Source organism: Halichoerus grypus, chromosome 5 (assembly GCF_964656455.1).
Source record: "Halichoerus grypus chromosome 5, mHalGry1.hap1.1, whole genome shotgun sequence".
Classification (NCBI taxonomy): Eukaryota; Metazoa; Chordata; class Mammalia; order Carnivora; family Phocidae; genus Halichoerus; species Halichoerus grypus.
In genome coordinates, this window is record NC_135716.1 from 41,946,324 (window position 1) to 41,972,876 (window position 26,553).

Genomic DNA, 26,553 nt, shown 5'->3' on the forward strand with positions numbered 1-26,553 from the left:
GGAGAAGTGGATTTTCAGAATGTTCCTGAAACAAAAACAATGCAACTTTATTTTCTTGGAAAACTTCCTGGCAAAATTTTCATGGAATATTAAAGTCGAATGAATGCAGACAGGTGGATAGTAAAGTCATGTTAATATAGACAGTGTTGCAGATGGTTTCCATTCTCAAGACAAGCAAGCAAAGTAAAAAATTACTACTTAATCACAAAATTTGGTCCATAGCATTCTTCCCTGGCCCTCCAATGTTCATGTCCTTTTCTCATACAAAATACAGTATTCTATGCCAACAACCCCAAAGTCTTAACTCATCCTAGCATCAACTCTAAAGTCAAAAGTCTCCCCTAAATATCATAAATCAGATGTGGGTGAGACCCAGGTTATGATTCATCTTGAGGCAAAATTCCATAGCAGAGGCAGAAAGGGGGAAGGATGTATCCACAGGCTCCAAAATTTTACCCTGAGGCTACAAACTCTTCTGAACTTCTGGATTGTGCAGTCCTGGATGCCCAGTAGGGCCTGCCACCATCAGAAGGGAAGACATGGGTATAAGGTGGGAGACCCACAGTGTGGCCTAAGGCAAGGCTCTGTCTTAGTTGTTTGGAGCCCATGAAGAGTTGGTTGCGGCAGTGGTGGGCAGAATGGGGACTATAAGAGAAAGCGTTCTAAAATGGTGCCTAACAGGGCAGGATGATTTAGGAGAGAGACTCTCTCCATTGACTTTCTTATCCCTTAGCCAACATAAAATGCGTATGTTTGAGAAAATTTCTGAATATTTGTTTATGATGCTGGAATTTATTTTAATATGGAACAAAATTTATTCCACAATCAGAAATAAATTTAGAACTATAAATTTATATGTCAAGGTATAATGATCCAAATTCATCACACTGAAGAGTAATTAAGCAATGATGGTACAATTATCTGATAGTAGATCCCTTCCTGATCTGATGGAAGGAACCGGAAGTTACAAGGCATGGACCTTGGAAAGGGGAGAAACATTTACTAAAGAAGACACAGAGTAGAAAAGAGAGCTGGAATGCCATCAGCAAATATTGAACACTCTGTATTTGCTGTGGGCACTCTCCTAGGTACTGGTTGTGGAAAAGTTTGCAAAACAGACTAAATCTCTGCGCTCTAGGACCAGGGTTGGAGGAAGGAACAGACATTAAGCAAGCAATCAAATGAAAAATATGTCAGTGAGGACAAGTCCTACAAGGAAATATAAAGGAGGATAGAAATAAAGAGAATAATGGAAGGGTGTTATTTAAAATAATTGGACAGGGAATCTTCTAAAATAAGGTGAAGGTTTTTTTTTTTTTTTTCAAATTTAAATTCAATTGGCCAACATATAAGGTGAGGTTTTAATCGAGGTATAAAGCAATTGAAGGGGGATGCCATGCCAGTGGCTGGACAAAGAAGCTTCTACACAGAGAGAATAGCTTGTGCAAAGGCCCTGAGTCAGGAGCATGCTTATCATATTCAGGGACTAACGAGAAGACCAGTGTGTTTGGAACAGAGTGAGGTAGGAAGAAAATGGTGGAGTGAAAAAGGACAGATTTTTTTTTTTCTAGGCTGACAATTTTTGAGAGTAATCCCTATTTACTTCACTTGAGCAAAACTACATAGAAGGTATGAGAAAATAGTCTATTATTCAAGAGTTTGTCTACTCCCAGTTTAATGGAGCATCGCCCTGAAGCACCACGTGCAGCTTGGCTTCCCTGCCTCATACCTACCTTTCATGCTCTACAGGGGACAGAAACTTTTACTGCAGAGAGAAAAGAGTCTAATAGGACTGGCACCCACTGCCCATGACTCTATTGTATCAGCTCTAATGAATCCTCCTTTTTTTATTCCTCAAGGAAACATTTGTCCTTCTTCCTGCCTGTCTGGCCTCTGGGTCCCATCCTCCGACTGTTCTTGTTTCTAAATCACCCACTTCCTCTCTTTATTGTCAACTTCCCCACTTCCCTTGGTTCTTTGTCTTCAACTTTGAGAAAGGCTTAGGTCTTGCCCATCTCAAAACAACTCCCCCTAAACCTGACGACAAACTCTAGTTCTTGCCAATGTCTTTCTTCTCCTTCATAAGCCAGATCTCCCTCATGTCTTTACTCATGCTCTGTCCTTCTCCCGTCACTTCCATTCCTTACCCCCCTGAAGTCATGACTTCATACCACCTCTCCACAAAATCCCTTTCTTGTAGTTCATCAGCGACCTACTCTTTGCCCAACCTGGCTCATACCTTTTCAGTTTTCATTCTATGCAAACTCTCTCAAGTTCCTTTTAACAATTCTTTCCCCTTATGTGGCTACTTCTTGGTTTCCTTTGTTATTTTCCGGCTGCCTAAATGTATTTATTCCATAGGACTGAGCTTCCCAACCAGCATGAAACAGTGACCCCCTTCGTCCTTGCTGTGGCCGGAGCCCCCAGGCTAGTTGCCTGCAGACTTGAGCCGTCTTGTTTGTTTGCCCCAGTGGGTTGCACAAATACCTACATGTACTGACGTGAAAAAGCGCAAGGGAAGTATTGCCCTGGGGGTGCCTCCTCAGCCCTCCCTATTTTATATTCTAGATACTCATACTGATCTCGTGCACTCAACTATGTCCTGTGGGGAGATGAATTCTAAATCTATCTCTAGCTGTCATTTCTCTGTTGAGTTCTAGATCAGTGTAATCGAACCAAGCATCTCTTCTTGGATGATCCTCAAATTAACACGTTCAGTATTAACAAATCTTAGGTTAAATCTTAGGTGTCCTAAGATTTGGGAATTGTTTGTGACCACAGCATGACTTCTAGGGTGAAATCATCTTACAGATGAAGCAGATGGCATCTGCCTCCTGCTTTTTTTTTTTTTTTTTTTTTTTTTTTTTTTTTTTGTACTTTGATCTGCTGGACCTGCCTGAGCCCAGGCATCATGGAAACCTGTGCTTCCAGTCTCCAGTGGTAAACCGACCAAGAAGCACAGATTTCCATCAGGCCGAACTAGATTTCTACTCACTTTGTTCCAGTTTCTCCAGTTAGTCACAGGCTGCTTAGGGGAAGATAGGACCCACTTTTCAGGGAGGGAGGAGAGAAGCCTAGCAACATTTTCCAATCCAGCTTTTGAAACAATAAATCCAATCAGGGATTTTGATTCTCCTCTGGCCACTATTGTCTGCTCTGAAAGGGTTAGGAACCCAGAAAGGGAAAAATGGTTGCTCAGACAACCCCAACATTGGGTGCCAGCAAAGGCTAAATCTGCTGACTTCAGTACTTGCTGCTGGGGGTGGGGTGGGGCAGGACTGGGGCAGGTAGAAATTGATAGTTCGAGGAGATATCATTGGTAGTCCATTTTTAGTACCAAAGACTATTCTAAGGACAGAAAATGGACAACAGTCTACCTGCTCTTAAGGCAGACAGGAAGGAGTTGGTGAGGTGTTCCAGGAAAGAATGAACATTTTAGTTTAATCAGTTTGGGTCATCTTCTAGGATCGACTCAGTTAATGGTGAGGCGGTTGAGTCTGAGGCTGTCATACGCACAGGCAGGAAAGCCAGAAAGCAGCTGAAGGGCTGGCCACAGCGCAGCCTGTCAAGAGGGCGAGAGAGTCTCTGAAAGAGGAGCTGGAGTGGTGGGTGGCTCTGAAGAGGAGGCCAAGAATCTATATTTGATCTAGGAGGCAAAAGGACAAAGTGGTTGAAGCAGTTCACATAAGAATTAATTTCCAGGGAAACAGGATACTTAGCAAATTGTCTCTTTTCCTGAATTGACAGATATGATAGGAACTATAGCAATACATCTCAGAGGATGAGCAGTTTACTCCCAGGGGTACTTGATTTGCTGAAAAGTAAATCTCACTGAGAACCCGGCTGGAAATATCTTTTCATTTACTATGCTCTCTGCCTGCCTTGCCTTTAATAGAAAACAAGCCAAGAATGTTCTCAAATAAAACTAAAGACCATACGGCCACTAGTGAGTTCCAGAGGAACATTTATAACAATAATTGCAGACAGAGGATCATTCTTTCAGGGATTGCAGTTCGCAGGCCTCCTCGAGTAGTCCTGTGCAACCCTGGGGCCGAGGCTTCCTATAAAGCTCAGAGACCGTCAACTGGGACTCAAGGGAAAGGGAATGTGAATGGAAAGAAAACATCTGAGAGAATGATTTTTTTTTTAAAGGATAAGATGACCTTACAGGAAGCATGTTGAGCTATTCATTAACTCATGAAGAGCTACAACTTACTTCTTTACTTTTTCTTCTTTCTCTCCTTCTTCAGCTACAAACCTTCTCCTGCATCTGTCCCTCCAATCCCAGTAACCCCAGTAGCAATCCCTGGCAGAGACTAAAACCAGAACTGTTTCTAGGAGCACTGATAGGTTTGGAAAATGAGCAGGGGAATGACAACGATGAAGGCAGGACAGCCATAATGAAAGAACACATATGTGCAGTGGCTGTCTTCTCTTCATGTGATAATCTTCATTGACATGTTTGAGACTTGGCACAGAAAGTAGATGTTTCTTCCTTTTTTTTTTTTTTTTTTTTTTTTTAACTGAAAGGCAGAGAGCACAGCTCCTCAGGTGGTTGTGGTGGGTTTGAAGCCATCAAATGGCTCACATGCCCCAAAATATCCCCTCTCTAGGTTTGTTCTTGGAATTTGAAAGACACTTTTCATGCCATTAAAATTAATTCTTGGGAGCCTGCTGAAGGCATGCATCTTTGACGAAGCCAAGCCACAGGGCCATGGCCTTCTCTGGTGGGAGTTTTCTACGATGCTGTTCGAATACTTCTTTCTGCTCAGTCATCTCTGTGAGAAGAGCAGCTCTGGGGAGGTGGGGCACAGGCTGGGTAGGTTTTGATGGGTAAGCTGAGGTCTGGAATACGGATGGACTCCTGTCAGGACCTGGTGAGGAGGACGGAAGGTGCTGGGCAAGCACAGGGCTGCATGAGCGCGCTGTGTGTGCGTGCATGTGCGTATGGGGAATACAGACGGGACACAGAGTGATAGATGAAAAGATGAGACAGATGTTTTCTACTTCACCATTTCTAAATTTCTTACCTGGAAGTACACTTATTTCTTAATTATGCCACCGTAATTTATGAACTTCATTTCTAGTGGTTCTTTGTGTGTGTGTGTGTTCAACTAATAAACTTTATTTTTGAGGACCGTTTTTAATTTACAGAAAAATTGATCAGGTATCAGGTGGTATAGAGATTCATACACACACACCCTTCCGCCCCCAAATAGAGTTTCCTTATTATTAACATTTTGTATTAGTGAGGTCTATTTCTTACAATTACTGCACTGATACCAGTACATTATTAGCTAATGTCTATGGTTTATATTAAGTTTCACTCTTTGTTTTGTACGGTTCTGTGGATTTTGGCAAATGCATAATGTCATGTATTCACTATTAGTGTATCATAGAGAATAGTTTTACTGCCTCAAAAATCCCTGTGCTTCACCTGTTCTGCCCTCCCCCAGGACTCATTCTTTAATTGAATAGAATGATGAATGAAATAGTTAATTAAATGTACATATGTGCATATAATATATGAATATGTAAGTGTCTAAGTATACGTGTGTGTATAACCTCACGTACATGCACAATCTTATATTTAAGTGATGTAATTTCTTTATGGTTGCTTATGCACAAACTCCAATAAAATAAGGAGCTGAATATATGTAAAACCTTTATGCTTCAACCTTGTGCCTGAGGTGTTTTCAATGGGATGGTCATCTATCATTAAACCCCCAGAAGGTCAAACTTATCACCTGACACTAGCATCATGATCCTTAAGATGTCCTTGTAAAGCCTGGATGTCATGGCAACCAGTATTATGTATCAGGATCCAGTGCTGCTGAACTTCTCTTAATAAATTAGACATAATTGGCATATATGCACTATAATTAATTAAAAGTTATTCAAGTGGAATGATTTTATATCGTGCAACATTAAGTCATTAAATTTACTTGTCCTGATCTTCCTTCAGTGTTGGTATGCTTGTTTAGCTTAAAAAAAAAAAAAAAACACCTTACATTTTAGCATCAAGTGCATTAAAAAATAGCTATTTATGGATGCTATATTGTAAGATAGATCAATGCATTATTTATTTATTTGCTTTTGATATGTTACAGTTAAATTCTGGTGGGTTCAGGTCAGAGAAGAACGAGTCCTAACACTTTCTCTCCATTCCTTAAGTGGATTGAAGCTGCTTGCCTGGCAGCTCTGTGCGGTCAGTCATGGGGCTTGTCAGCCCTGTGGTCAGTAACTGTTGCATGGGCTGGAGTGCATGTACCAGAAATGGTTAACCCACCCACCGTGCCCTCAAGTTATATCCTTGGTGTGTGCCAAATCTGGAGGCTGGGGAACCGAAAAGAACTAGTAGTTCAAAGCCTGAAGGCAAGGAAGAATTTAGGAAGGGCAAATGGCATCATCCCTTGCTACTCAAAGAGTCATCAGAGGGCCAGCAGATCCACCTGGGAACTTGTTAGAAATGTGGGACTTTAGGTCCCAGTTCAGATCGACTGAGTCAGGATCTGTTTTTAACCATGATCCACAGATGATCTGTGTGCACAACAAAGTTTGAGAAGCACTGGCTTAGTGGTTAAGGGCATGCACTGTGGGGCAGGAGAGCCATGGGCTTGAATTGCAGCTCTCCTACTTTTTAGTGGTAGGCATGGGGCATGTTTCTCAGTTTTAGTTCCTGGATCCTTTAATGTGGGAATGACAGTGTGTTCACCTCTTAGAGGTAGAATGACATAACAGATATGAAGTGCCCAGCACAGCGCCTCATATGTAGTAGTGCCGTGTCGGCTGTGAGTGCAACTTGTCGGAGAGTCAGCGTGACCAAAGAATGCCAGCTTAAGTGAGAGAGAAAGAGCCCCAGCCGGGAAGTGTGAAAGAGAGTCGAAGTCGAAGTCAGTGAAAAAATGATGAGCAACCTTAGAATTTAGGAGATGTCAAGGGAGAGAGGAGACAGTCTAACCCAGTTTTCTGGGTGAGCGATAGGGCCAGGAGCTACCTTACAAGTACATTTTAGCTTCCCTAGTATTTCAGAACATCTCAGGGATTAAAAAATTCAGCGTCATTGCCTCGGCAGTTCTCACAAAGTAGTCAGAAGGTAAATGAGCAGATGAGAAAGGAGCATCCTGCATTAGAATCACAGGAGGTCATGTTTGGAAGGAACCCGAAAGGTTATCTAGCCAGAGTATCTGTTTCATGTGTCAGGTCCACCAAGTTTTCACCCCGTCTGTGGCAGAATGCCGTCTGTGACTGAAAGCTCACCATTTCCACTGACTTCACTGTGACATGGCTGTTGTCTGCTGGTGGAGAAGTGTTTTAGAAGTCAGCTGCCTCAGATATTTAGCATCCAACACACAGACAAAACAACTGGAGAATTTCAAACACGTTATCCTGTTTGCAACCACACTTACTGGAGCATCTACTATGTTCTAGGCATCAGGTTAGGTGCTTGGGATAAGAATCTGAATAAGACACAGAGCCCATACTTTTGCTGAGTTCATAGTCTGGATAAGTGACTGCCATATAAACAATAATTATAATGCAATAAAGGCAATGAGAGAAGAATGAACAAGTGGGTTGGTAACAGAGAAAAGGGCCATTCATTCTGTTGGAGCATGTTAGGGATTTATTAAGAAGATGGTTTTTTTTTTTTTTTTTAAAGATTTTATTCATTTATTTGACAGAGAGAGACACAGCGAGAGAGGGAACACAAGCAGGGGGAGTGGGAGAGGGAGAAGCAGGCTTCCCGCTGAGCAGGGAACCTGATGCTGGGCTTGATTCCAGGACCCTGGGATCATAACCTGAGCCGAAGGCAGACGCTTAACGACTGAGCCACCCAGGCGCCCCAAGAAGATGGTTTTTGATATGGGTCTTGATTATAGGCCATTAGCTTTTGCTGGATGGGTATATGAATTGTATGCATGTGTGTGTGTGTACATGCGGGCGCACGCATGTACTTCAGAAGGGTACATAGTGGATGTGTAGTGTCTTGCAGTCCTGAGATTGGCTTCTACTCCATCCCTTCTTTGCTACGTGGTGTTGGAAATGTCATTTTTTTATGAATGTCAAGTCTAAACACGGGCAGGTTTTAGTGTTTTCTAATAATACTGCTCTGCAAAGTCCTTTTTATTTTTTTATATTTATATATTTATTTATGTTTCAAGTTTTTATTTAAATTGTAGTTAGTTGATATATAGTGTATTGGTTTTAGGAGTAGAATTTAGTGATTCATCACTTATTTACAACACCCAGTGCTCATCACAACAAGGGCCCTCCTTTTTTTTTTTAAAGATTTTATTTATTTATTTGACAGAGAGCGACACAGCGAGAGAGGGAACACAAGCAGGGGGAGTGGGAGAGGGAGAAGCAGGCTTCCCGCCGAGCAGGGAGCCCGACGCGGGGCTCGATCCCAGGACCCTGGGATCATGACCTGAGCTGAAGGCAGATGCTTAACGACTGAGCCACCCAGGTGCCCCAACAAGGGCCCTCCTTAATACCCATCATCCATTTAGCCCATTCCTTACCCATGTCCCCTCCAGCAACCCTCAGTTTGTTCTCTATCATTAATAGCCTCTTGTGGTTTGCCTCCCTCTCTTTTTTTTCTTCCTTTCCCTATGTTCATCTGTTTTGTTTCTTAAATTCTGCAAATAAGTGAAATCATATGGTATTTGTCTTTCTCTGACTGACTCACGTTGCTTAGCATAGTACTCTAGCTCCATTCACTTCATTGCAAATGGCAAGATGTCATTTTTTTTTTATGTCTGAATAATATCCCATTGTATATATATACCACATCTTCTTTATCCATTCATCAGTTGATGGACATTTGGGCTCTTTCCATAATTTGGCTGTTGTTGATGCTGCTGCTATAAACATTGGGATATATGTGCCCCTTCGAATCAGTATTTTTGTATCCTTTGGGTAGATACCTTGGTGGTGCAATTGCTGGGTCGTAGGGTAGTTCTATTTTTAACTTTTAAAAAAAAATTATTTATTTGAGGGAGAGAGAGAAATCAGGAGGGAGGGAGAGAGGCAGGGGAAGAGGGAGAGAGAGTCTTAAGCAGACTCCCCACTGAGCACAGAGCCCCACATGGGGCTCGATCTCACAACCCTAAGATGATTACCTGAGCCAAAACCAAGAGTTTTGTGCCCCCAGGTGCCCCTATTTTTAACTTTTTGAGGAACCTCCATACTGTTTTCCAGAGTGGCTGCACCAGTTGGCATTCCCACCAACAGTGTAAGAGGGTTTCCATTTTTCCACGTCCTCGCCAACATCTGTTGTTTCCTGACTTGCTAATTTTAGCCATTCTGACTGGTGTGAGGTGGTATCTCATTGTAGTTTTGATTTGTATTTCCCTAATGAAGTGTGATGTTGAGCATCTTTTCATGTGTCTAGTAGCCATTTGTATGTCTTCTTTTTTTTTTTTTTTTAATTTTTTTTATTTATTTATTTGACAGAGACACAGTGAGAGAGGGAACACAAGTAGGGGGAGTGGGAGAGGGAGAAGCAGGCTTCCCGCCGAGCAGGGAGCCCGATGCGGGGCTCGATCCCAAGATCCCAGGATCATGACCTGAGCCGAAGGCAGACGCTTAACGACTGAGCCACCCAGGCGCCCCCATTTGTATGTCTTCTTTGGAAGAATGTCTATGCATGTCTTCTGCCCATTTCTTAACTGGATTATTTGGGGTTTTTTGGGTTTTGAGTAAGTTTTTTATAAATTTTGGATACTAACCCTCTATCAGATATGTCATTTCCAAATATCTTCTTCCATTTTGTAGGCTGCCTTTTAGTTTTGTTGGTTGTTTCCTTCACTGTGCAGAAGCCTTTTATTTTGATGAGGTCCCAGTAGTTCATCTTTGCTTCTGTTTCCTTTGTCTCAAATGACATGTCTAGGAAGAAGTTGTTATGGCTGAGGTCAAAGAGGTTGCTGGCTGAGTTCTCCTCTAGGATTTGGTGGTTTCCTGTCTCACATTCAGGTCTTTCATCCATTTTGAATTTATTTTTGTGTATGGTGTAAGAAAGTGGTCCAGTTTCTTTTCTTTTCTTTTCTTTTTTTTAAGATTTTATTTATTTGAGAGAAAGAGAGAGCATAAACAGGGGGAGGGGCAGAGGGAGAGGGAGAAGCAGATTCCCCACTGAGCAAGGAGCCCGACTGATCATGATCCAAGTGGAAGGCAGATGCTTAACCTACTGAGCTACCCAGGTGCCCTGAAAGTGGTCCAGTTTCATTCTTCCATACACTGCTGTCTAGTTTCCCCAATACTGTTTGTTGAAGAGACTATTTTTTTTTCCATTGGATAATCTTTCCTGCTTTGTTGAAGATTAGTTGACCATAGAGTTGTGGGTCCATTTCTGGGTTTTCTCTTCTGTTCCATTTACCTGTGTGTCTGATTTTGTGTCAGTACCATACTGTCTTGATGACTACGACTTTGAAATATAGCTCGAAGTCCAGAATTGTGATGCCTCCAGTTTTGCTTTCCCTTTCAAAATACCACCAACATTTTTCACAGAGCTAGAACAAATAATTCTAAAATTTGTAGGGGACCACAGAAGGCCCCAAAATAGCCAAAGCGATTTTGAAAAAGAAAAGCAAAGTTGGAGGCATCAGAATTCAAAATTCCCTTTAAACACATATAATGTGTGATAACAGAGATTTATAAAACATAAATAAGGTTGTGATTAGACACATAAAATCATTCTTCATTTTATAGAAGGATTTGTTTTCAGAATGTTTATAATTTCTCTTTAGCATATTTCAAATGTAATTTGACTTAATATTTTGCTATATCTTACTTTTTAAAGCAATGTATATCTCCATTTAGATGGTATTGATCATAAAATACATATTTGAAATAATAGAGAAAAATAATTTGTGTTTGGAATGTATAGATCATGGAAGCAATTGGAAAAATATACTGAAAAAAATTTTTTTAAAGATTTTATTTATTTATTTGACAGAGAGAGATCACAAGTAGGCAGAGAGGCAGGCAGAGAGAGGGGAGAAGCAAGCTCCCTGCTTAGCAGGGAGCCCGATGTGGGGCTCGATCCCAGAACCCTGAGATTATGACCTGCGGCGAAGGCAGATGCTTAACCGACTGAGCCACCCAGGCACCCCCAAAATATGCTGAATTTTAAAAATTCTAAGGATATCCCTTCTGTTGAACCATTCATCCATCCATCAAACCCATTAACCCATTCATATTCCAAGTCAAGAGTTATTATTTTTTTCTAAAGTTGTAGTGATATAGAGTACAGCAAACTTAAAAATTAATCTTGAGTGTGAAAAGTATAAGGTACTGTCTAGTTGTTCCTGCATTTTTCTCAAAAATAAAATTTGGGTTACTCATATACTTATAGCTGTGGTAAACCATCAAGTAGCACAACAGATTATTTCTTTTTGGTTCATTTTTAGGTAGAAATTTGAATCTTAGTGTTGGCCTGAAATGAGTGTTACTCTCCAATATTTCAAATCTCTGTAAATTATTCTTTGATATGCCTACTACTTGGACCTCAAATATTTTGTAATGCATTTGATACATTTCACCATGTTTACCTGAGAAAAACTTCTAAACATTTGAACCACTTATAAGGATGTCTTTGGCTTTTTGGACATCAACTTGGTGTAAAACAACAGTTTGTTACAAAAGATGTAAGTGAATTAGAAACAGACGGATTATATTTGTGTGAATAAATATAATTAAAGGTTTAAAAGCTTGCAGAAATAGGCACTAAAACCAATGGTTCCTAGAACAGTTAGTCTAGGAGCTATGACTAACCTTAATTAGGTCAGGATTCCCTTCCAAGTCCATCTCAAAGTGTTGTGTGGGTTACTTGTATCTGTTTCTCCACACATTCGGCCGGTGTTTGTGACTACCTTGGAACTGTCAGAGTTAGGACTACCTAGCACGCACATGAAAGGAAGTGTGCTTTAAGCCACTTCATCAGAACTTCGACATACCAACTACGGCAGTTAGTAATCACGTTATCTTTTCTGCTGGAAACGTACACCTGTTGCATCCAGTAATTGCTTGCATTGCATCTCTGGAGTAGGCATTATAGAGTCATGTCCAGGGTTTGCTCAATTAGGAACCAATAAACTGAATTCAAAAGCCGATCTGATGTTTGAGATCCAGAAGAGGGCAGTAGGACACAGAGATTAAATCCCAGTCCACCAGACACTACAGCAATGGCTGCTAACAAGTACTCAGAGTTAGATATAATACTTACCTTCCCTTTGGCATACCATGAGCAGCATGATGTAGCTAAGAAAAGAAACTAACCCTTCTGCACCCCTACTATGTGTCAAGCACTAACTAGGTATGGTTCACTTGTGTTAAGTCATAACAATCTTGAGATGTATGTAACATACTATTACCGTTTGTAATAATCAATGCTCAGAGAGCTTAAGCAACTTGCCAGAGGTCACACAGCAAGTAGTAAAACCAAAATTAAAATCCAGATCTGACCCCATAGTCTCTGTTCAACCCTATCAGGATTTGATTACTGACCCCACTGCTCATAAACTTACTGACCTTGGTCAGGCAAGTAATTAAACTGTTTAGAAGGCCAGTTTCTTCATATTTAAGGTACCTTCATATTTAAGGTAAGACTACCCTCTTAGCTTTTACATGCTAGTGTCTGAATCAACTTTTCCATGATCAGTTGTGTCCAAGTGGGTAGGTTTTGTCAGGTGATAATGTTTTAAATTAGAATAAAAAATTATAGAAAATTAAATCTAGAAGGGAAATTAGAGAGCTTATCCAACACTTTCATCTTAGAGACGGTGAAAAGAAGTGACTTGTCTACTATCAGGAAGCTTGATAGTGACAGACATTAACAACTTTTGTCCAGCTTTCTTCTCTCTGTATCATTTGCTAGGGATATAGACACATGGAGATTTTGATGTTGATAATGCTACTGAAGGGGGTGAGGATAACAGTAAACGTGCCTGAAGAAATTATTGAAGTTATTTCATTTTATAAGGAACTTATTTTATTAGGAAGTCCTGCTTCCCTTGCTCTGCTTATGAGGGAGGCCAGTATATGGCTAACACTCCGTATAAGATTTGTTTAAGACTGCGGGTTGATAGGAGGGTGGGAAGGGTCAGGGTATGCACATTTAAGATAGTCTTCAAATGAGAAATGTTAAAATGCAGACTCCAATCAGTGCTAATGTTGGATTTATGTGTTTCAGTCAATCTTACTAGTTGACCCCAAGGACCTGTGTTGGAGAAGCCGGCTACTTGGAAACAGTGGAGACTGATCCAATGTAGCAGTGCCTCCTTTGTGAAATTTTTGGGTTACTAACTGTATTCTATTACATTTCTTCTAACTTCTCCCTTTCTGAGTTTGATATGATCCTTCTAGTCCTCAAAGTACATTCATAAGGAATCAGGTAAGAGGAAGAGAAAAGGGAGAAAGAAAAAAAGGAAGAACGGGAGGGAGAAATGCTTCAGTCTTCATCACCAAGAGGGGAAGAGGCCCAAGCACCTTGTTTATGTGTTTGAGGAATCCCCTAGGTTTCATTGGCCTGTGGATTTATGGACTGCAGCTAGGAAAGCTGATAGTTATACAGATGTAGAGACCTTCCTATTTAAAGTACATGCAGTCAGAACTACTGGTTTCCCTAATTTACTCAAAGTTGACTTTTTGTGTTAAAAAATTGTTTGAAAATAGAAGTTTCTAATAGTTTAAATGATCTATCCCATTGCTCACCTTTGGGATGGTTTCCCAGATCTCTTTCATGTCTCTTATTTCATCATATCCTTAGGGCTCTTCCTTTCCCTTTCAGTGCTGGAAAAGGAATGTCTCAGGGGTCTGGAGAAAGGCAGCTGAGGGGGTGAATCATGAACACGCGTTCTAGGAACTATAGCGCGGCTGTCCTGGAGGCCGACGGAAAGGACAGGTGGAGACCAGTGATGTTATTGCTTCTGAACTCAGCACTTGAACATCTGCATTGCTCTTTGACCATTAGTCCTGTAGTACCTGTTCCAGTTTTCTGTTATCACTGGCCAAAGCTTACACTTTATTTGAGCTTTGTGATTTGATATCTTATCTCCATTATAGGTATGCCCAATCTCAGCTCTAGAATGGTGTCCTAACTGCAAGGTTAGGATAATACTTGTTGGTCCTTTTGAATGACCCTCTGAATAGGACAAAACTTACGACTTTTGTCCAGTCTAGAGGGAATGATTGGAAAGATGGATTTTGGGAAGTGAAATATAAAGAAATAGGGGGAAAAAAAAAAACCCACGTTGGGTTGGTAATGTAATCTGGTATCTTTGGCTGCAGAGCTTAGCATATTCACAAATGACAATATTGCCTGTGAAGTGCTGAAATAATTCCTGATATGTTGCCTGCTGAATGGCAGCAAAGTGTGATACAGCACTGCTAATGGTATATGGGGTGTGAGAGATGATAGGCTCTGGAGGATGGAGCCTGCCCATTCTATGTTGTATGGAGGGCCTCTTGCCTCAGGACACTATTATTTTAGCATGATAGATGTTTGATGCAAGTTTTAATGATTTCATCTCCCACAGCATTCCTGGAAGACAATTGATAGGATACACACACACACATTTGTGTGTGTGTGTAATTTTAAAAACCTTTAGTTACCCATGGGGATATTATAATTTCTTATAGAATGACATAGAAAATAAAAGATAATACAGTTTGAGAGTGAAATTATCACAATAAGTATTAAATGGTTGTATTGTCTATGATAATAAATAAGGAGCTGTTGCTCCTTAAAACATGGTCAGTTATATAAAAGGTTAACATGGTCAATAGTGTTTAATACAGGTTAGTGGTGTGTTGAGTTATGAGAAGAACAAAGGTCTGACTTTGCCATTTGTACAGTAGGTCCAATGATGGATATTCAGAATATCTTGTATCTCATCATTCTGTAACACCACTATCATTTTTATCATAAAAGAATTATGTTACTCCATATATGAAAAATGCATTCTTGAACCACTGTGAATTAGTTTTTAATGTACTGTGACCTTGGATTGCCCTGGGATATTAATGCTAAATGATTACTTCTGAATGCTTTTTGAATAGCTGCATAGTGCAATTAAATGTGCAATACATCATGGATGACATAGCTAAATGCCTCTTCTGGTCAAGGAACCCAAAGAGGTCTTGGGAATGATGGTAATTCTGCATTGCCGAGGATGGGAGAGAAAAGGATCTCTTGTTAGTAGTGAAATAAGTACAGACTGAAGTAGATGATAACCTTTTACTGGGGCTAGTCAATGGGAAATAAATTTTTGATTAAGAACCATAAAGGAAGATGATTTTTGATCACTGCCAAAGTAGTGTCCTGTTATATCTGCCAAATGTGCAAAGTGAATAATTATCATTAGTCTTTCTGAGTGACAAGTTGCCAAACGGTATGTGTGGGTATGTGTGTACATGCATGTGTGTGTGTGTGTGTGTGTGTGTGTGTGTATGTAGAGATGTAGATAAAGGAATAGAGAATTTTGTTCATACTCTAGCCCTCTTTCTAGAACGGGCTTCTATCGAATTACCATTTGTCTCAGTGTGGAATCTCATAAATCTTGTACTTAATCAAATCCTTTTTTATCAAATTATTGGGCCTGGGGAAATGACAGATGAAACGGTGGTGTGGAAGAGCCAAGATCAAGTAGAGGGCCTTTTACCTATTGGTCAATGGTTTAAATCCAACCTTGTTGGCCGGTGGCTGAGGGTGGTCACTGTCCTACTGGTTGTGGGCTGGTGGCCAGAGCCCAGTTGTCAGCAGACTCCACAATCTGCAGAAAAGCCGTGAGTCCAGTGGGACCCCCGGTGGGACTTGGGCTCAGCTCTCTAGCGACACTCTTTACCTTTAGGTGACAGGAGCTACAAGCTGCTGCAGAACGGCCTGGCACTGACGCCGTTGGGTGAGCGATCTGGAACTTCGATCTTCTAGCTATCAACAGAGAGAACTCGGGACTAAGGCAGAACTCACTGAATTTCTCTTTAACTGGTAACATTTTAAAAAGAAAGCATTAATAAGGATTTTGGTTCTGTTTCAGGAAAATGAGCCGCAGTTGTGCAAGTCAGTCTAACTTCAGAACTCAGCCCTAAGTGTATCACCTTTACCCAGTCTCACCGTGACCTCTTGCAAGACCTGTTTGAGATGCTCAGTCAATACCGAAGTAAGTGCTCCAGTGAGCCCCTTGCAGAGATCCCCTAAGGCTTTATGGCCTCAGTGAGCCCAGAGATGGAAAGGGCTAGAGTTCCCTATTCCCAACCTCCCACTCCTGCCCCTTCAATTGGAGGCCTTGCTTGCTCTTTGGAGAATGTGACCTTGTATTTTAAATGCTAGTGTTTTGGGGTAATAGCACCAGCCTAGAAGTACCAATACCTTTTTTTCTAGAATGATACTGATATAAGATAAATGTAAATATATTAATGCCTACATCCCAACTGATTGACTTCTTGGGTGAGCCTTCCAGGACATTTCTATGAGTATACATGTACAGCTGCTATTCTTGATTTGGCATTCTCTTACTGTTCATTCAAAGAGATCTGCGTTTTGTAATTATTTATGTTTTTATATATTTATGTTGTAGGCTGCCAGTTCCATGAGGCAAGGACTTCGTTTTGTTTTTCTTATCTGCCCCTCACCTAGAACAGTGCCTTCTACATAATGGGTAGTCAGTAAACATTTGTGGGATGAATGAATGAATGAACACATTTGTTAGGAACATATTTACAAGTATGAATGGAGAAAGGGGCCTCGAAAGAGGAAAAGAGTAGGAGAATAATTTTATAACTAATCAAGTTGTGAGTTTGGAACTTAAATGCAAAAGCTACAATATGAATGTAAAAAATTCAGAGCTCTTCACTGAGGCAGAGTGGAACAGAAAAGCTTGGGTGCTTCCTTGCTGGCCTTGCGGTTCACCAGTTATGAGCTAATTTCCTCCTTAAATGTCTTTGAGAATCTCTATTTCCTTCATATCTCAGAGCAGCAAACAGGTCCTGTCTCAGTTCAGAGCCTCTCAGTTTCTCACCTGGATTATAGAAAGAGCTTTCTACCTAACTTCCCTGATCCAAGAGCCACCAGCCCCTCTCACATCCTTCTTGGAGCTGCCAGGGAAATCTTTTCAAAATGCAAGTCTGACCATGCCGCAGCCCAGCTTTCTGACTGGCTACGGGATAAAATCCAGACTTCTTCATGTGGCTTATAAGGCCTTTCTCAATCTTCCCTTCTCTTTGCCCCACCCTCCTGTCTCACTCTCTGTCCAGACAGGGCAGCTCACTGGAAGCCAAGCCCCACTGCTCTGCACTTTTGCAAGTGGTGGTTCCTACCTCCCTTTGTCTGGTTAACTCTTTTTCTTCCGAGTTCAGATTTCACTTCATCCAGGAAGTAGTTCCTGATACCACTCCTCCATCCTCCCATGGCCGGGTCCCCTAGATCTCTCTCTTTCATGTGCCATGTGCCCTTTGCTAGCCCAGAGTACCCAGGTAAGTCCACTGGGATTGAGTGGCTCCGGGCTGAGCTTTCACTAGATGTGGAGAAGCTTCGGGGACTCTTTTTCCATCTCTGAGTCTCTGGTGCTCATGCAGCCTGCACGGGGCAGGTGTTCAGTGACGGTGCGCGGAGTGAATGAGTGGCTTACTCACTGCCTTGCAGCACTTCCGCTGGTCCTTGACGACAGACCTTTAAAGTGTGTGGGGACTGAGGGTCAGGAGAGAACGAGGGAAGGATAGTTGGTGTGCTCAGCCCAGCTGATTAGTCAGTTGTCAGGCCTCAGTTTTACTCAGCGCTAAATGTAAAGCAAAGTCAAGCGAAACAAAACAAAAAGCCACTGGGAAAAAAAGAGAAAATGTTTTGGATGGGCTGCTGCTGATGTGATCTAGGCATAAGTGATGTTTTCCTCCTTTGAAATCCCATGTTTCTCTTATGGACCTAACCTAATATTGTGATTGTGTATGCTCTCATCTTAGTTTGTATCAGTCGGCTTATATAAGTTATGCCGTAGGAGCAAACAATCTCAGTACTTACTGGCTTACAACAACAAAGGTTGCCTACTTGCTCATGTTGCATTTCCATCATGAGTTGGCTATGGCTCTGTTCCTTAGCAGGGTCCGGGCTAATGGAGAGCAACCCGCCCATTTCTCTTTGGGATATTGCCAGGCTCATAGCAAAGGAAAAAGGGAAATCATGGCAAAGTACACATCTGGCCTTTTTTTTAAAAAAAATTGAGATATAACTGACCTATAGCATTATATTAGTTTCAAGTGTAGAACATAATGATTTGAAATGTGTATATATTGTGAAATGATCGCTACAATAAGTCTAATTAACATCTCTCACCACACATAAACATTTTTTTCTTGTGATGAGAACTTTCAAATATACAATACAGAATTATTATCTATAGTCATCATGCTGTATATTACATCTCCAGGGCTTATTTATTTTATAACTAGGAAGTCTGTGTCTTTCGGCCACCTTTACCCATTTTGCTGCCTCTCCCCTAACCCTTGCCCCTGGCAACCACCAGTATTCTGTTTCCTGTGTCTCAGTTCATTTTTGTTTGTTTGTTTGTTTAAGATTCTACATGTAAGTGTGATCACATTTGGCTTTAATGCTTCTGCCTAGAAATATTGTTTCTACCTGTAGCCAAAGCAGTCCTAAGTGGAGATATATTATATTCCGATGGGAAGGAGGGGCAGCAAATATTGTGAGCAATAATGTAGCCTATCACATTCCCCTGTAGTCCTGTAAACTCCTGGAGGGCAGGGATATTGGTGTTCTCTGACTCACAACCCTGGCTCCTGGCCAAAGCACATCACTTGTTTTCTTTGGAATCAAGAGCAGAGGTGGTATGCTCCAGAAATAACAGAAGACTTATTTGGAATATCACTCTTTATTGACATCAATTATGTTGCAGTTTGTGTGATACTAATTATTTAAAAGCCCCTAGGATTTTCCCAGTCCAATATTTAATGCCTGATATTAGCTTGAATATGTTAATCAGTTGCTTGCCCCAGAACTCTGGTCAACAGAGGTATGTCCCGTTTCCCCAGCTAATCTTGACCAGTTGCTTGAAGCTAGCTCTCCACTTCTTCTGCCATAGCAATCGCTGCGATCTGACACCAAGTGATGCTCCTGGGGCTGACCTGCACATCTGGCCACCCTGAGCCTTCCCCTCCATGTGTTCCGTGCATTCCCACCTTAGTGTCTTTGCTGTGGTCGTTCCTTCTGCCTGCGATGACCCCCTGGACCATCGGCATAAATTCAGTTCCGTCTCAGTCCTCACAGGCTCGGTTAAGTCCTTCTACTCTCACACAGTCTTCCCTATCACTGAGAGGATGTTGTCCATGCTCTTGCGCCACGACCTTTCCTCTTCTTCCTCTGGCAACTAAATTGTTTTATTCTATCAAGGAAGTTAGGACCCCGGGTTTTGTATAGTTAGAATTTGAACTAAGTATTGCCACTGAACTACTACTTTTCAAAACTTGGGTGAATTTCTCATCTCCTGAGTCTCAACTACCTCATTTGTAAGTAGGCGGTAATAATAACTATCTCACAGGACATATTTGTTAAGTTATGTAATGTGATTTACCAGCATCCCTGGCATATAGGAAGTGCACAGTAAATGACAGTCATTACCTAATAGAGTTATGTAGTATTGGGTAGGATTTCTTGGTTCTACCCTCTGTCTGTCTCAGTGACATTGCACAGCATAAAATGAAGGTGTTTGTTGAGTGAATTAATGAATAATAGACTGATGCTAGAAAGATGATCCTGAGGCTCACCTTTCAGTGCGGTTAATGTGGCTAGACTGAGTCTGCTTTTTACCCCTGATACTGAGTTTTTCTAGATTTTTAATGACTTAGGTCCAGTGGTGGCCATCCCGAGTCCAGTGATAGGGCAGGGAAAGATGGAAACTGTTAGAGAAAAACTTGGAAGGTGTCCCCTGGTGGAAGATCAAAGAGAGAGGAACAAAAAATTCTCTTAACACATTTGTAATAAAAAATTACTGTCCGGAGACCCCAGATAAAACCGTTTTATGTATCATTCCCATAGTTTATTAAAAGTATCTTATTTCTTCTTCCTCTCATTATGGCAGACCAAATAAATAACTATTTCAAAAACTGGGTCTAAAATTTGCACTGTAAATCCTTGACATCCTGCAAACGTTTATTGAATGGTAAGTGGCAACTACAAAGCAATCATTTTACCTGATCAAGAGAATGCTGTTTGGAAAAGTCACAAGCTATATATTTCAGAAACCTCTTAATAAATTAATGTTTTCAAATAAATGCAATCTCTCTTCTATAAGCCATAAATAATATCACAGTTCATTTTAAAGCACTACATTTATTTAACTCCTCAAAAAGTGGCTTTTAAATCAAGCTCAATGTTAAAAAAAATCGGCAACATTGTCGAATTGTTGGATTACTGTTCCCTAAAGAGGACAGCTGTAGGAACTGCCTAAGTCAGCAAAGGAGGAGTCCAGGTCCTGATGAAGCTGGCAGCCTCGATGCCAAGCCAGAGTGGGGGTCAGACCCTTGGTTTGTCCTCAGTACAAAGATAACTTAATCTTGGGACAGACTTTGTAGTGGATCAAACTTGTGTGTGTTTCCTGTTGCCGCTGTAACAGATTATCAGAAACTTTGTGGCTTAATACAGCACAAATACGTTCTCTTGTACTTCTGAAAAATGAGTCTTATGGGGCTAACGTCAAGGTGTCAGCCTTTCTGGAGGTCCTTTCTGGAGGCTCCATGGGAGACTCTATGTCTTTCTTCTTCCAATTCTAGAGGCTGCCGACATTCCTTGGCTCCTGACTGCTTCTGTGATCACATGGTCTTCTCCTCTACTGTAGTCAAGACTTCCTCTACCTGCCTATTGTAAAGACATTTGAGATTACATTTAGGGCCTGCCCAGATAATCCAGGATCATCTCCCTATCTCAAAAATTCTTAAATTAACCCCATCTGCAAAGTCCCTTTGCCGTATAATGCAACATTCACAGGTTCTGGGGATTGGGACGCGGGGAACTTGGGATGCCATTATTTAGCTTACCATGCCTTGCCTTTCAAAAGCTTTTCTGTATCTAGACTATCATATTGACTTTTTAAAAACAAAGAATAAAGTCCTGGCTTTCCCAGAAAGGAAAAGGCTATAGGTTGCAGAATGGGGGGTAGGTTGGGAAGATTCTGATCTTGCCTAAAGCATGACTCATGCAGTTTGGTTCCCAACAGCACAGTTTGTCCCTGTCATCGTGTGAGTTTGTGTTTGTTTCTATACCCAAATCCAAGTGATGAAAACCCATGGATGTGATTTTGAAGAATGAGAACCATCATAGGACTCACTTCATCTTGCATAAAATAGATGTGTAGGCACTTAGCGGTCTGTCGAGTATTTACGTAATCCTTCCACCATACCGCCTATGGTCACTACGTAATCCTGGGAGCTTAGGGTCACACTGCTAACCTAATAAGTTACCATTCGAAGTGGAATTGATTCTAAATCTGCTTGAAATTAGAAATGGAAAAATTCATCTCCACCTTCTCCAATTATTGTATCTTTCTTTATAACTCTGGGTAAAGAACAGTTTAAACCTTAATTCTGATGGTCCTTAATTTTATGAGTTTCATTAAAACCCCTGAGAGTCATTTAATTTTATGGAGTTCAATGCTAATATCAAAATGCATTCCTTCTAGAATAGATTTTTACCTTATATTAAAGAGATTGAGCTTCCATTTTTAACACATATGTTCTTAGTACTTATGCTAATTTCACTACTTATCTTTAAAATTGGCATATCATTGTTATTGTTATTATTATTATTGTGTATTGACCAAGTTGAATGCTTCATTCTCAAGGGATTGCTGTCAGAGTTATATAATACAAGAACAATGGGTGAATGTTGTTCATTTTAAATGTGAAATTATAAATCAATTACAGTGGTGGCTAAAACCCCTTCATGACATGCCACAATTTACTTCCAATGACATTTAAACCTATCTCACATGCTGAACAATCTGTAATAAATTATGATTTTTTTTTTTTTTTGCTTCTGAAATGAAGCTATAATTATGACAGTTGAATTCTTGTTCTGGGAAATAAGGTGGCATTTAATTCCTTGAGAACAAATGACACTCACAAAAGAACAGTTAATTATTCTCAGCTGCAAAGGAAGGGAGGAGGGGAGAGAAAAATTATGAAAAAGAACATGGTAGCACTTTATGTGAAGTATCTATTAACTAATCCTTAACTAAAGCTGAACTACAATTGAACTTCTGGGGCTGCCCCTAAGCCCAGGCAACACTTTGCATTATTTCAATTCTCAATAAAACCCAAACAGAAGGAATTAGCAACCTGAAAATTTCTCTGTTCCTTGTACATGGTAATTCAAATGTTCCCCCCATTAGCCTTGGTTCCAAGAATGTAGATCTACACTGTAACCCGTTAAATCAGACTCAGGGGGGTAGCATGGTATTAGATTTCCATCACAGCTATCCTAATAAAGGTCTTTAACTGCTCTAGTCATTCAATCAATATTGCAAATAAGGAGAAAGAAAGGCATTGTACCCCCAGATTTTTTTATGTTGTTGTTTGTTTCTAGTTTAAACAGCAACTATACTTTTCTATTGGCTTTTCTCTGACGGCCCTTTCCTGTTCATTCTGGCAAGAAGCCCCAGTGCAATTGAATATGCCAGCAAACACGAGGCCACTCTTCAGAGCTAGTCCTGACACCATCAGCTGTGATGTTAGCAGCCTGCTATTAGAGACGCCTCTTTCTTTGACTTCCCTTTCTTCCTTGGGAGGAATAGATACTCCAGAGAAGGGCCCTGCTGAGTGGAATTCCCCATTTTGACTGCAATTAGGGATTGTGACTTGATTGATTTGGGGGCTCTCTGAAATGTAGCAGGATCAACACAGTTGCACACAAAACAAGGCATAATCCACTGGGTTAAATTAACGTTAAATCAGAGATGATTGGATTAATTGCTATTACATTTTATCTTCTGTGCACATGTGCTGTTGGCAGGCTTTCAGAGCCTTTTTAAAATTAGCTTAGAACTGGATGGAAATGGTACAGGTGCAAATGATTTGTGCACTGGGTCTTTCAAGTACACAGTGGGCTCATAAGAAGGTGCATTTTTTTTTCCAAATCATATTTTGGATGTGATTTATGAAAACTGCACCGAGACTAAACTTGGCATCACAATACAGAAGCTATAGATATGTTAAATGGCAAAAGGACCCTGTCGGCTAGAAGATGACTTGGGAAGTGGATCTCCTTTGTCTTGTGGCCTTGGTACTGTCCCTCTGTTCAGTTTGCTTCCCTTACACGCCTTTCTGTCCTCATGGGAGTCTGTAGGGTCCTGGAGATTGATGCAACTGAGCACTTAGTATGACATCTGATACCCCGGAATTTTTTCTTCAAAAGCCACATCCCTTCAACAGATTTTAAAGGTAAAATGTTGACATGATGGTTGTTAACAGGATGAATCTGTTTAACAGAAATAGTGTGGAATATGCAATTGAAATATGGAATATCCAGATGAGGGACACAAAGCAAAGAAAATCAAAGGCTAGTATCTTTTTATGTCCTCATTTGCCCATCAGCCAGTGGCCTAGGTTCACTGCCAGGCTGACGATATGAAAACCTGCTAAACCACTTGGAAGAAAGTGTTTTTATGTTTTAGGAAATGGGGTGAACCAACAGCTCCTTTTTAAGACCACTGTGTGTACAGCACTATAAACAGGTATTGTGGAGGAAAGATTTCATTCTGGGGCTGATCATATTTTTGGATCGATACAAATAAATGGGTAAATAAGTAAAGAGCATGGTATCTTCTCATCCTTGCCAGCAATACCAGGCCCATGAGAGCAAGCGGTGACTATCAAAAGGATTTTCCCCTCCTGGGCAGTCTTCCTTCTGCAGGTCTATCGCATCTTATGCCTTTGCTTCTGTCTAGTGTCTGTGACCTGGACATCTTGGCTTCTTCTTTGGCTTTATCACCCCTGCCACTGGCCCTGTTCAGACTGTGCCTTCTACACTTGCCCTGGCTTCTTCTTCTTCTTCTTTTTTAAGATTTTATTTATTTATTTGACAGAGAGAGAGGGAACACAACCATGGGGAATGGGAGAGGGAGAAGCAGGTTTCCCGCTGAGCAGGGAGTCTGATGTGGGGCTTGATCCCAGGACCTTGGGATCATGACCTGAGCAGAAGGCAGACCACTTAACGACTGAGCCACCCAGGTGCCCCTGCCCTGGCTTCTTGAACCTGTCTCTGCTTTGCCCCTTGTCTTTTGGCCTCATGGGTACTTGTTTCCCTGCCTCTACTCCAGGCCATGTCAGTTCCCAAAAGAAAGGGCATTACGATATATACAATGTCCAAAGGCAACAATTAGGAACTGGGCTCATAAAATTATTTCAACTTATTACATATATATATATATGTAAGTATGCATCACCTTTTAATTTATTCTTTTGAAAAGGTAACATATATGTGATTAAAACATGATGCCAATAGTTACACTGAAAAGAAAGTTTCTTTCCCATCCACGACCACTGGTGTTCCAATTCCCCATTTCAGAGACAACCCCTGTTACTGGGTTTTATATTTTACCCATTCTTCTAGAAATATTATATGCATATATAAACACATATACATGTATGCTCTACCTTATTTTTACACACAATGAAATGATAGCATCTCTGCACTCTTCTATATTTCCTGCTTACGATTTGCTTAAATATATGTTGGAGATTGTCCCATATTAGTACACATAGAGACGCCTTATTTTTTTTAAAGTTTCCATAGTGTTCCTGGGTGTGTTATAATTTATTGAGCCAGTCATCTACTGATGAGCACTTAAACTGTTTTTCAGTCTTTTGCTTTCATAAATAGTGCTTGAACCTAACTTTTTTTTATGCATTATAGCTAGAAAATAAAATTCCTAGAAATAAAATTTTATGGATATTATTTCAAAATTTCGATTTCTTTTTATGTGAAGTAAGCACACTTAAGAAAGGGGCACAGACGTATATGGGCAGCTCATACCCTGGAATTGCCAGTGGAATGTTTGTGTAATCACTGCTTGGGTCAAGAAAGAGACTGTTGCCAACCCCCAAGAGAGCCTCTTCCTGGACGCTTCCATTTCTTACCTGTTTCCTTCTTCCATTTCCTTTTCATACTATAGTTTTTCTTCCTTTTGAACTTTGTATAATTGATTGACACAGTGCTATAGACTGAATGTTTGTGTTCCCCCCAGATTCATATGTTGACACCTAACACCTCCAATGTGATGGTGTTAGAAGGTGGGGCCTATGGGAGGTTATGAGGTCATGAGGGTGGAGTCCTCATGATGGGATTAGTGCCTTTATAAAAGAGACCTTGGGGAGCTGCCTGCCCCCCCCATGTGAATAGACAAGAAGGTTGATTTGTGTGAACCAGGAAGAGGGCCCTCACCAGACACTGAATGTTCTAGCACCTTCCCAGACTCCAGAACTGTGAGAAATAAATGTTTGTTGTACAAGCTGTCCAGTCTATGATATTCTGTTACAGCAGCCTGAGTGGATTAAGACACACAGTATGCAATTTTTGTGTCTGGCATTTTTACTCATTGTGTTTGTGAAGGCTGTCCATACTGTTTCATTGTAACTGTAGATTGGTCATTTTTATTGGTATATATTATTTCATTGAATGAATACATCACAGTTCATTTATCCATTCTTCTGTTGGTGGACATTTGGGTTCTTTGGCTATTTTGAATAATGTGGCTATGCATACATTACTATTGGGTACATACCCTAGGAGTGGGATTGTAGCATCATGGGTTTGATGTATGTTTAACTCTAGTATGTAATGCCAGCATGTTTTGTCAAATCATATTCATATCAGCATGTATAAGAATTCTCATTGCTCCATATATTGCAAATATTGGTAATGGCACTTTTTTTAAGGCATTCTAGTAATTATATAGTAGTATATCATTGGGGCTTTAATTTGTATTTTCCTGATTACTAAAGGACTCTTAAGTATGTTTCCTTATTTAGATACTCTCTTTGTGAAGTGTCTGTCAAAGGCTCTTGCCCATTTTTCTTTCAGGCTGTAAAGAGCTCTTAGAGTATTTTATATATTCTTGACATAAGCCTTTTGCTATATATATTTTAGCAAACATTTTATCCTAATCTATAGTTTGCCTTTTCACTTTCTTAATGTTATCTTTTGATGAAAAAAACTCCTAGTATTAATGTAATCCAATTCAAAGATTTTCCCTTGGTGGTGATTTGTCTTTCCTTGTGGTATATGTGTTGCTTAAAATATATTTCCTTAGTTCAATCTAATGAAGGTATTCTCCTATATCATATACCAAAAAGTCATTGTTTGTCTTTATTTATTGGAAATTGATTTTTATGCATGGCAGGAAGGAGGAGTGAAGTTTCTTTTTTCCCATAAGAATACCCAACTGATTCATTTATTGAAAAGATTATCCTTTTACCTCTAAATTGCATTGTTGTGTTGTCATACAGTAAGTGTCCATATACTTGTGGATCTAATTCTAGACTTTCTATTTT

At 40.5% G+C, this 26,553-nt stretch overlaps 1 protein-coding gene across 3 annotated transcripts in view; it reads left to right on the plus strand.

The window, feature by feature from the left end:
- Positions 1-26,553, plus strand: part of LOC118518598 (uncharacterized) — a 284,505-nt gene that overhangs the window by 133,516 nt on the left and 124,436 nt on the right. For all 3 annotated transcript variants that reach the window (XR_013447795.1, XR_013447794.1, XM_078072234.1), the window contains one exon: positions 16,038-16,160. The gene's annotated coding sequence lies outside the window, so the exon portion shown is untranslated. The remainder of the gene's footprint in view (positions 1-16,037; positions 16,161-26,553) is intronic.